This window comes from Lycorma delicatula, chromosome 10 (assembly GCF_047948215.1).
Source record: "Lycorma delicatula isolate Av1 chromosome 10, ASM4794821v1, whole genome shotgun sequence".
Taxonomy (NCBI): Eukaryota; Metazoa; Arthropoda; class Insecta; order Hemiptera; family Fulgoridae; genus Lycorma; species Lycorma delicatula.
In genome coordinates, this window is record NC_134464.1 from 47,181,536 (window position 1) to 47,194,533 (window position 12,998).

Here is a 12,998-nt window from a genome sequence, read left to right on the forward strand (position 1 = left end):
AACAATATTTAAAAAAAAAAAAAACATTTATACCCAAATATATAAGGTTTTAGTTAAATAATGAGCGTTTATAAAGCTTTATATATGAGTTACTTTACCACAATAACAAGGAATAAAAATATTAATGTTTTCCAGCTAAATATCTCCCCTTCCTAAGTCTCGAATTAAGTTTTACTAAAATCAATAACATTATTATGCTCACAAAAATTAAGAAAAAAACTATTTCTAATATATTTATCATTCAGTATTTTTACTTTTTCGACGAATATAGCTAGAATAGCTATATCAAAAGAGAAAGTAAGGTAATCATGTCAAAAATGGGGTAGTGATTCTTTTTCAAATCATTACGTTTTAGGATCAAGTTAGTTCATCTAAATCAAAAAAAACTATATACAAAAATATGTGTCGTACTGCTTTTGGACTTATATCTCAGGGATTAACCAAACCGATTATCTTCAAATTTTGCTCAAATATGCCATGTTAATATAGATTTACTATATTAACACGTATGATACATTAATAAACATATTAATTTCGATTTTTTCACAGGAATTTTAAAGAAAATTTACCTACGATGCATAAATAAATAATCAAACAAAATATTTTTCAAAAAATCAACCTTCACCTCTTAAAAGTGAAATATATTATTTTTTTTAAACCCTTCGGGTCAAATATTTTTCATCTTTTTTTTTTTTTTTTTTTTTTTTTAAGGTTTATGCTTCAAATATTGAGCTATCGAGAAATATCTACAATTTTTTTTTCAAATTATAGACCCCTAACCTAAAATGCAGAAAAGTTTTTCAAAATTTTATTTTTATTCAACCTTTATTAAAAGAGGAAGTTAGATTTTGCAATGAAAAAATTGTGCTAGATATTGTACGACTAGTCCGGCTAATTTTCTTTTAGAAATTTTGATAATGGAAGGAAATTTATGGGAAAAAACTTACTATATAGACGAACTAAAAATATAAAGCATATTTAATATCTCACTAAAGATGAGATCTTTTTTTTTTGAATAAATATTTAAAATGAAATAAAAATATGATGCAGCCAAATAAAACACTTTTTAAACCCCAATAAAAATAATACAAAAACTTAGTTTTTAGAATATTTTAGAAAAATTAAATCTAATTGTGAATATGTTTATTAATATAAAACAAACTAACAAGTAAATTATAATGTTACAAAGTAAAATTTAGTAAGAGAGTTTTACTGTTAATAAAGGAAACATCCTGAAAATTGTAGGCTATTTTATACACAAAGTAGAAGAAAATTTAAATTAAAACTTTTAACTAGGTTAATACTGAACGAACTAATTGCCAGGAATTAAGTTTGTAGTAAGCTGTTACGAGTTACAAAGTAACAATTTTAATAATAACTGTAATACACTTTACAGCCTTATAACATAAGTATATTTTGATTTAAATTTTAGGAAATTCAAGAACATCAAATATACATTTTATACAAATGTCGCACTAATATTTTTATTTTTTGTTGCAAAAATTTACATTAAAATACAATTAATTACATTTTTTTAGTCATATACTCCAGATAAATTAAAAAAAATTAAAACTGCATTTAGTTGAATTTGAGAAGGATGATTACTTTTAAATTTTAATTTCTATTACTATCACATTTTTACAAAACTTTAAATAATTTAAGTTCAATTATACAAAGGAACTAAAACGGACAACCACCAGATCTACCATAAGATTTTTTTTATTATTTAATAGTAAAATTTATCAATTTATGATTTTAATTCCAAAAAAAATATTTTGTTAAGTGGTAAGATGTTTTAGAACAATATTTTGGATATTTAAAGTTAAATAAATTGTATGTAATTGTTCAATATGCGAATCCTATCCATCGAAAAGTTGAGCGGCTAATTCATCGCACCATAGAGATGCCGGATTTATCAAACAAATATACAAATACTCCAACAATTAGGTAACGTTTTATTTGAATATTTAGTTTTAGTATTAATATTTAATTGTAGACAAATTAAACAAATAATTTATCTTGAACTTTTTTATTAGTTTTATGTTGATTTAAATTTTTCAATTAGATAGGCAATTAGTTCTTAATTTAAAAGTTACAGTTAAAAAGAAGCAATTTCACTATAAACAAAAACAATTAGATAAGTGTAAAACACATCCTTCCATGATCGAACAATAATGAATTAGCAAAATAGAAATAAACAACTTAACTGTGTGTAAATTCTTACCGTGAACCTCACATCAAGAAATGAATAATTTACACAAAATTTAATCCAAAAAAAAACGTTTATTTTTCTACCTAATTTTCTATTTAATTTTTTGTTTTCCTATTCAATTGATATAATACAGATACCGGATTGTTTCATAATAGAAAGGGTTGTATTAATTTCCATCATTATATCATCTGTCCTTATCTTTTTTTTTTGAGCTGTTACTCACGTAAAATATATTATATAGGTACAAGAACCACTAGTTCCTTCGTTAAGAATAATTTTATTCGGCCAGTTCCAAACAAAAAATCTGATGTGAACACCACATAACTTCCTTGTACGCCTATGATATTACATATGCACATTTTTTTGCAGTTCATTTAAATTTACTTCATTTGAAAGTGAGATACATCCTCCAATTTTTTAATAAAGTGGAGAGTTACACAATTGCATTGTAGTGGACACCATATTGCACCTTATTCTTTTGTGGTGTCCGTATCAGCATTTTATATTAGTTTATATATTAATTTTGTTTCACGTCGCTGAACTAGTTACGTGGTGTTAAGTGAGAACGAATCTGATCAGTAAACATGCACAAATCGGTTCGAATCAGACTTAGTAATCTCGTACATAAATTATTTCTTAATTTTTTTTTTAATTTAAATAAATTGATTTATTAATAATTAACCTCTGTAAAACTTTTGAGTTAAAATGAAACGTTCATCAAATTTTATTTCACGAATAACTTCTAATTATTTTCATTTTTTTTTTTTTTATTGTATTAATTGAATTATTATTAATTGTAATTTTTTTTCAGTCATAGGTTAATAATTAATAATAAATCAATATATTTAAATTAAAAAAAAAGTTAAAAAAAGATATGTACTAGTATATGAAGTCGCATTCGAACCGATGTGCCTTCCCCTTGTATGATCCAAATATTTCATTAATTAGAATTTTATTTGGCTATAACTATGGAATCAATGAAAATAATTACCACTACTTATGATATGCCGTTAAAAAGCTCTCAATGAGGGCGTATTACTACAGTCAGAAAACAATCCATAATCCAAAGTCTTTGGATTTTGTGCTTTTTGGACACTTTTGTTCCAGTCGATTGCAATAAAAAGGGGAGGGGCACAACTAGATGTTACAACAGTTCTAAATACAAAATTTAAACAACCTACGGCTAATGAGTTTTAAGTTATTACATACATACGTACGTACAGGCGTTAGGCCGAAACTAGTCAAAATGGGTACAAAATGGATATTTCCGTTGAAATTTGAAGACCGAAATTTTTCGCGATCACAATATTTACTTTACTTCGTACCAGGAAGTAAAAATGAGTAATATTAAACAGAACAAAGTATCTTAGAAACAGATGAACATTAAAAGTATGAAATCTCCATGGTTTGAAAAAAGGTATAATGATGGCGGATCAGGGCTCTGCCCTCTGTGTTCATTAAAATCATACTTGTAAGAATAATTATAAATAAAACTTAAAGCCTGTAATTTATAAAAGTTATTAGTGTATTGCAATTTTTTTATAGCAGTAGTTTGGTCAGTACAGGACCCAAAACTTTAAGTGATCTGAAGAATGTGATTTCAAAATATAGGTCTCCAACTTATAAATATTAGTTATACCTAGTTATCCGTCCTTTGTACGGGTAGAATAGAATTTTTCCCGTTTCTTCGCGTTGTCTGACAAACTACTAGGAGGTACATGGTATTTACAAATTTTTTGTTTGTTTTTTAGTCAAGTAACCAGATACAGTATCAACCAGTCGCGTCACACATACAAAAACAGTGGCAGTAGCTGTGTTGATGAAGCTGCCACATCGACGCGGCACCTTTGAGAAAATCAAAATTTAAAAAAAAACCGCAAAAATTGAATGTAAATATTTATGTGAAGAGTATTATCAAGCTCAAACTGATTGAATGTCTCGTTTAGTATAGCCGGAAACGGGGAAAATTTGCAATCAATGTTTAAAGGTTTTACATTTTTATCCCTTTCAAGGTCTAATTTCGATGAATCTAGTCAAATTTCTTTTTAGATATTCACATGAAGATAACACACACCAAAATTCAAGTTCATACCTTCATTTTTTACCGATAAATTAAAAAAAAATAGTAACATTTTATGTTATTCCATTTTAACCCATTAAAGTTGGAATTTCAAAAATCGTTTCATAGGATGCAGTTACGTTGTAAAAAGAATGTGAATATAAATTTTAATCAATTTATGTTCAGCTGTATTTGCTGAGCGTTGACTACGAGTCAGTCAAACCATGCGGTTTAATAGATACATATGTACATATATATATAAATACACAGAGTTATTCCAAATGGTATGTCAATCTCTCGGAAGATGATTCTATAGCTAAAAATAAGAAAAACTGTTCATATAAACATAAGCCAGAAAACGGTTCGTTAGCAAGTTTCGACTTGCTAGATGTTCCTTAAGCTGAAACTCGCAAGCTTGGGAAATTGAAATTCTGTCGATGGTTAATTAGAAAGTGTGAACATCATTCCGATTTCCTAAATAATATTCCAGGAAATGATGAATCCTGTTTTACAAGAAATGACATTGTAAATTACCGAAACACTCACACGTAGGCAGAAGAAAATGTCCATAAACCATGAGACTTGTACAAATCATTTCCAACGCACTTTTCCTTTCTGAACTTCATGGTGATAATCTCAAAGGCCTTTTTTTCTCACCGGCAAAGCTGAATGGAGAGCGGTACTTGCATTTTTGCAAATAAATCTGATGGAACTCTTGGAAGATATTCCACGTACAAGTAAAGTGCAGATTTAATTTTTCAATGATGGAGCACCACTGCAAACGTGATGCGATAAATCATTTAAATAACACATTTAGAAATAATGGATTTGTTGAAACGTGCCAGTTGAATGACCAACTCTATCTTCCGATCTCACACCAGCGGGCTGTTTCCTTTGAGGTTGGGTGAAGTCGTTACTCGTTTTGGCCCATAAGAGAAAATGAAACATCATATAATAGAAGCTGGAGCTAATATTAAGAATAATAATGGTGCTGGTAGACGTGTTCAGCTAACATGGATTGGCCGGGATAAACTATGGATTGAATAAAATGGCGCCTACAGTGGGCAACTGCTTTGAAGAAATTTTTTAGCTTTATCAAGTAACCATTTTGATATTTAATTATTTTTATAAAAACCAAAAAAGGATATAGTTTTTACATATATATATTTTTTTTATTATTTTTTTGTTATAAATATTCCATATTATGGAATATTCCGATGGGCGTAACACCGATTTCATTCGTAGACGACCTTGCGTTAGTGGTCGTGAAGAAAACTGAAGATGAGGTCATGGATGAAGATGAGAATGGCGGATAGAGCCCTGGATATGGCGGTGGAAAAGACCCAAGCCGTGGTGGGTAGAAGGAGAATCAAAGAGATTTTCTTTGTCATTGATGGCAGGCAGACTTTTCCCTCTCCTACGGTCAAATAATTGGGAGTCTGGCTCGAACGGAGAAGGTCCTTTCAATCCCATAGACAAGAAATGGTCTCCAAGACGGATTGAGTGGTGAAGGCGCTGTCCGGCATTCTTGCTAACACCAGTGGCCCACGCTATTTCAAAAGGAAACTTTATGCGCACGTTTGCATTCGGTCACCTTTACGCGGTATCAGTCTGGTAGCGTTGGTTGACGTTAAAGCGTGCGCGGGCCAAGCTGGACAGTATTCAGAGGACGCTGGCACTGCAGATACAGAATAATATGAACGGCCGCAGTGCCGGTAGTCGTGGCGATACCGTCGATAGATCTAATCGCTTGAAAACGCATGGAGATGAGAGAGAGGCTGGAAAGAGAAGACCAACACCAAACTGATAGAGAGGTGGCAACAGAGATGGGTGGAATCCGCTAGAAGTGGAGCTTGGGCAAGGCCATTAATCCGGCAGATACGGGCATGGTTCGAGAGGGAGTTTTATGAGGTTGGATACGAACTGACGCAGTTCCTGACCGGTCATGGCTGTTTCAGAGCATATCTGAAGAGGATTATGCGAGCACAGACTGATCGCTGCATGTACTGCAATCAGTTTGATGATGTGGTACATTCAGTCTTGCAGTGTGCAAGAAATAGGAGTATGAACGATCCAATCAGATGTGGGATCCTTACATGCTGATAATATTATAAGTTGGATGCTTGAGTTCAGAAGTCTTGATAGAGGCTATGGTCACGGAGATCATCAACGCTAGGCTGGCTGATGAAGGACAATCTCCGGGGGTGGCCAGTGGGGGCCCACCCGGGTCGTTGTCTGCCAATGAATCCCGGGAAACGCTGGAAACTTCTGCTCGGAGGCCAGCTATCCGGGTGCCCGCGTCGATCGTATGGGAACCGTGTTCATGCTTTAAAGTTAGTTCTTATGTGATAAAGGGGAAGGTTTTTTAGACGGTGAGAGCCCGATAATATCGTCTGTTGCGGACGCATGGTGGCCGGTAGAACATTTCCCTCCTCCTACGCAAAAAATAAGAAAAATATTTATATACCTATGTTTGCATGTATATACCTAAACAGAGTGGTTTTAAATACATAATTCAGTACCTAATATCAATTTGTTTTATTAAAAACATTCCGGATTATTTTAAATTTAATTAAAATTGAAAAAATAAAACAAAAAAATACCAAATTTATTCGTCTGAAACAATGGAATTTAATTATGAAAAGGGACGTTTAATTTTTGGTTTAATAACAGACAATGGTCAGTTGTTATACTTCGTTGAAATTTCATACGTGAAAATTAAACCACAATAATATTCCACATGGATTTTCATAGACAATAAATTATCGATATTCAGTAGATTAATATGCGTATATATGACAGCAAATAGCCGAATACACATAATTTATAAATTTGTTAAATGCTATGAAATCCTAATAATTCTAAATAACAATGGTTTTTAATCAGTGATAATGACGGTTGTTGTTATAAATTTAATATCATTTTTGTTGCTGATAATATTTTTAAATATTAATTCTGTTAAGTCTATTGAAATGTACGATTCATATAATTTAATTTACATCTAAAATTTGTAATCGTTTTATTTTTATGTTTTAAAAATTAAAATTAATTTCTTTTCATAGAAATTAAATTCATTTTATAGTTTTTTTTTTTTTTGTCTTCAGTCATTTGACTGGTTTGATGCAGCTCTCCAAGATTCCCTATCTAGTGCTAGTCGTTTCATTTCAGTATACCCTCTACATCCTACATCCCTAACAATTTGTTTTACATATTCCAAACGTGGCCTGCCTACACAATTTTTACCTTCTACCTGTCCTTCCAAAATTAAAGCGACTATTCCAGGATGCCTTAGTATGTGGCCTATAAGTCTGTCTCTTCTTTTAACTATATTTTTCCAAATGCTTCTTTCTTCATCTATTTGCCGCAATACCTCTTCATTTGTCACTTTATCCACCCGTCTGATTTTTAACATTCTCCTATAGCACCACATTTCAAAAGCTTCTAACCTTTTCTTCTCAGATACTCCGATTGTCCAAGTTTCACTTCCATATAAAGCGACACTCCAAACATACACTTTCAAAAATCTTTTCCTGACATTTAAATTAATTTTTGATGTAAACAAATTATATTTCTTACTGAAGGCTCGTTTAGCTTGTGCTATTCGGCATTTTATATCGCTCCTGCTTCGTCCATCTTTAGTAATTCTACTTCCCAAATAACAAAATTCTTCTACCTCCGTAATCTTTTCTCCTCCTATTTTCACATTCAGTGGTCCATCTTTGTTATTTCTACTACATTTCATTACTTTTGTTTTGTTCTTGTTTATTTTCATGCGATAGTTCTTGCGTAGGAGTTCATCTATGCCGTTCATTGTTTCTTGTAAATCCTTTTTATTCTCGGCTAGAATTACTATATCATCAGCAAATCGTAGCATCTTTATCTTTTCACCTTGTACTGTTACTCCGAATCTAAATTGTTCTTTAACATCATTAACTGCTAGTTCCATGTAAAGATTAAAAAGTAACGGAGACAGGGAACACCCTTGTCGGATTCCCTTTCTTATTACGGCTTCTTTCTTATGTTCTTCAATTGCTACTGTTGCTGTTTGGTTCCTGTACATGTTAGCAATTGTTCTTCTATCTCTGTATTTAAACCCTATATTTTTTAAAATGCTGAACATTTTATTCCAGTCTACGTTATCGAATGCCTTTTCTAGGTCTATAAACGCCAAGTATGTTGGTTTGTTTTTCTTTAATCTTCCTTCTACTATTAATCTGAGGCCTAAAATTGCTTCCCTTGTCCCTATACTTTTCCTGAAACCAAATTGGTCTTCTCCTAACACTTCCTCCACTCTCCTCTCAATTCTTCTGTATAGAATTCTAGTTAAGATTTTTGATGTATGACTAGTTAAACTAATTGTTCTGTATTCTTCAAATTTATCTGCCCCTGCTTTCTTTGGTATCATTACTATAACATTTTACAGTAAAAATAACAAATTCTAATACCAATAAAAAACTTTTTTGCGCAGTTCTGCACAAAATTTTGTATTTCCTTTCTTTTGACTGCACAAACACACCCAGTCATCATGACACTCAAAGCAGGTAACGCTAACAGAATACGACAACGATATTACCGCAGATAAAGAAACGTCAACGTTCCGACTTGCAGCATCAAGACAAACAACGATTCTAACTTGCCCCGCTCAAATCTTTTTGACCTTAAGTGAGCGTATAACTTAAAAACGACTCAAACAATCTTCATCAAATTTTTACATAACATCAACTACTATCTAATTTTCAATGAAATTAGTTGAGTAATTTCGGAGATTTTCGTGTCACAAAATTTTGTACACTTGGCGTATATTTTATAAAATATTTTTACAGAGTTATAGTTTTACAGAACTTATATCTATACAGTTAGTCCTATCCACATTTATGAATTTAATGGGTGTAGGTTTTTATTATACTAGCAGTCCGATTAGACTTGAAATTTTGTGCATATATAAATAAGTTTTCGAAAATTATTATTACATAAAACAGTGGTACTTGTCTGTTTTCTGTACGCCACGATGTTTTTCGTGTATTATGGTTTTATCTGCATTATTAATTATTTTCTAATACCGTTTTTTATTTAGTTAAAATATCACTTTTTTATTAATTAGTTGTAAATAGTTTGTATATTAATTTCAATTAGACGAGGTTATCGAGCGAAGTGAGCGACAGGTTATGTTGTTATCGTACGAAATTTAGTATAGCTTGTCCAAGCCGATTTGGCACAGATCTGTGGAAGAGCCAATCTGTATATCTTGCCTCCTAACGAGCACGGGTTTATAATACTGCTCGATTAAAGACAGTATGTACGACTATTGTTTATTCCAATCGATAAACAATTCACGTCTTGCATTTATTAGTTAATTATTTAATCCTGAATTTATATATACTAGATTAATAATCTAGTAATATAAAATTATTATTTTTATTTTTTTGCAAAAAATTGCAACTAAAAAATTGCAATAGTTGTATCTATTTCAGATACTGAAATATGGCTAAATATTGGCTAGTTACCAATTATTGTTTAAGCCAAAATATATATATTTATAGTTTTATAATTGTATAAAATATCCAAATAAAACATGCACAATGTTGATGCCTACTGTTTATGCTACGTTCTTCGCCCTTTGTTCTGAGAGTGAGAAACTCTCAGTGTACGTTAGCCTAGGCTATGAGTCGTACATAAGAAAAATTTCTTTATTCAGATGTATTAAATAATAACCGAACGATTTATCATTCTAATAAACATTCAAATGAAACATTAAATCTCTATTTATACAAACCGTTCCTGATTCATTCAGAAACTAACTTGTTTTTGTAAATGATTCCGTTCTAATTTATAGTTTATTTGCGGTTAAAACTTATCCATTAATTTTGTGTAGCCGAAGACTAAGGTTATCATCCGACTGTAGCGTTCTTTGAATTTCAGTTCTTGAAAGTAGTTGATATCTTAAGTCAAATTTTAAAACCAATTTATTCGTATTAAATTAGTAAATTTTTATCGGCTCTATTCTTTTAGTAGTGAGTTGATTTTATTATTTTGCATATTATGTTTAAATTTACATGGAAAAGACATTCACCACCAAGGGGATTAAATTATACACAACGTTTTTAGTTACGTGGTAGGAGAAGCTGCAGTTGGAATGTTTGTTAGTGACCCCAAAAAAGTTGTAAAACGTATTGCGTGTGCCACAGGGGTCTAAAAAAGAATGGTTTTTCGAATTAGCTGAAACAAAAATGAAAATAGCTTCGGAAAAAAATTCAGTTTTCCTCGCAAAAGAATAAAACTCAAAAAGGAAGTGAGAAACCCGGACAATTTTGATCGGAATGCCATACGACGTAAAGTGTTAAAATTTTACTTAAACGAGGGCTGCTTCCCTTCTCTAAGGAAACTTACCGCAAAATTAAAAAGTGAAGGAGTATTTAATGGGAAAAAAAGCTTATGGGCACTTTTGTTAAGCATGGACTTCAAATAGAAAATAATCAGGAAAAACAGGTCAGTTATTGAAAAATATGATATTCAGTATATTCGGTTTGTGTATTTGAATAAAGCTAAAGAATATTGAGTTGAAGGAAGATCAATCGTCTACATCGATGAGATTTATATTTTAAGTTTTCATTGCCAAAAGAGATATTGGCAACCTTTAAATCCGCCTGAGTGTTTTGCTGTGCCAATTTCAAGAGTAGAATAGATAATAATTATCCACACCGGTGGTAAAATGGGATTCGTTCTCAATTGCTTGGCAGTATGGAAAGTCAAATCTTCCTCAGATGATTACCATTCTGAGATGAACTGCAATATGTTTTTAAAGTGAATAAGAGAAAGATTAATGCCTAACTTGCCAGTAAACAATGTCGTTAATTTAGTTAATGCTTCTTATCACAATGCTGAAGAAATACAGAACATCGAATTCAGCATCACAAAACAATCAATGATTGACTAGCTGCGAGCAAAATTGCATGAAAATTTGACGAAAATTCAGTTGTATGAGATAATTAAAAAAATAAAGTTCATCTGAAAACATATGAGATAGATAAGATATTCGAGAAAGGCGGGTTTCCTGTTTTATGCCTACCCCCAATTCGATTGACTACAATATTCTACCTTTATTTTGCATCCTTACTGAATTGATGGGAAATATTAAATTGTATATTTTATCCAATATTGAGAAATAAAAAAAAAAAAACTTTCAAGGAAAATACGTTTAGAAATCTGATACAAGGAAATGAAATGTCTATATTACTATGAAAAATATAGAATATAAAGAGTAACCGGAAAAATAGAGTCAGAATGATAATGAAAATGAAAATAATATTAGAACCTTAAGGGCATAAGAAAAAAAAAGATAAACGGACCTGTAGACAAACAGAATTTTGTGATATTTCGGTTTGTCAGAGACGATTGTAGGAAATTGAATAATTCAATTTCTCCTTCTGGCAAGGGAAAGGAAAAAAATACAAGGAATTCAAATAACATCTTCACAACAACAAAAATAACAACAATAATCTTTTCTTTTTATTTACTAAAGGGATGCGTGTGTACTATTTACTATTCACTATACATTTATTTTATATCCCATTTAAAAAACGCATATTTAAAATTTTTTTTTTAAAAAAAACGTTCATCCCCATGATTTCAGATTATGTCATTAATCATATTTATGATTAGTACATCCCCTTATAATGATTGGACAACTAATGTAATATTCTATGTTACTGATTGGCTGCAATACTAAAGGTTTTCGTTCGATTCCTTCCGATTACAGATGTTCATTCTTCTCAATACCTTTTTATCCTCTTCCATTCTCATAACTTTAACTTATTTCCCATAACATACATTCTTAATTATTTCTTTAAATTTCTTTCCTTTTCAATATATACAAAAGCTTTTTGTTTATCACTGAAATCAGTCTATTTCATTTCTCCCAGAACATTCTAATAGACACCAAGGATATATCTTACATATGTATATAAATATTTACAATATATCACGAAGTTCTCCTTGGACTTTCATACCTTATTCTACTCGAGAAAGTAATGGATAAAGTACATATAAACATACGTTCTAAAATGCTTCGTTTCCGAGTTACGGCTAGTAGAAGATTTCGCTCGGATATTAGCTAACCGAAAAACAGAGTTCAGTTTATTGAGAACCTTTTTTGGGGTGGAAGATTCGATTTATAAAAGTTTTTGCGTTGCAAATATTATTATTTTTTATGTTATAAAATATTCCTAAAAAAATAAGAGCTTAATTAGGCGATATCTCGAGATGATGACCTTGCTGTACAGCCTCACCCACTTGACCTTTTAAGTTGAAAATTTAATGGCATCAATGCCGTATACATAGAAGTAATCTGACCAAGTTTGGTAAAAATCGGTGCACTAGTTTTGGACATATAAGGAGTGCGACCCCTGATGCGCGCGCGCACACACACATGCGTGTACGCGCGCGTAATACAAACATCCGGAAAATTTCCATCCGGTTTTTTGGGTTCCTTAGGTATCAAAACCGCATATGTCCAAATTGAACCGATTACAATATTTCCCATCAAAAGCCATCAATCTGCTCTCCTATAGCGCTAGGCGGAAAAGTAAAAAAACAACGATTATCTTAAATATATATATATAAAAATCTCGTGTCAAGATTGTATAAACTCCAAAACTACTGAACCGATTTTGATCAAATTTCGTAACTATCTGTAATTTGGTCCAAATTAAAAGTTAGAATAGTTTTTAT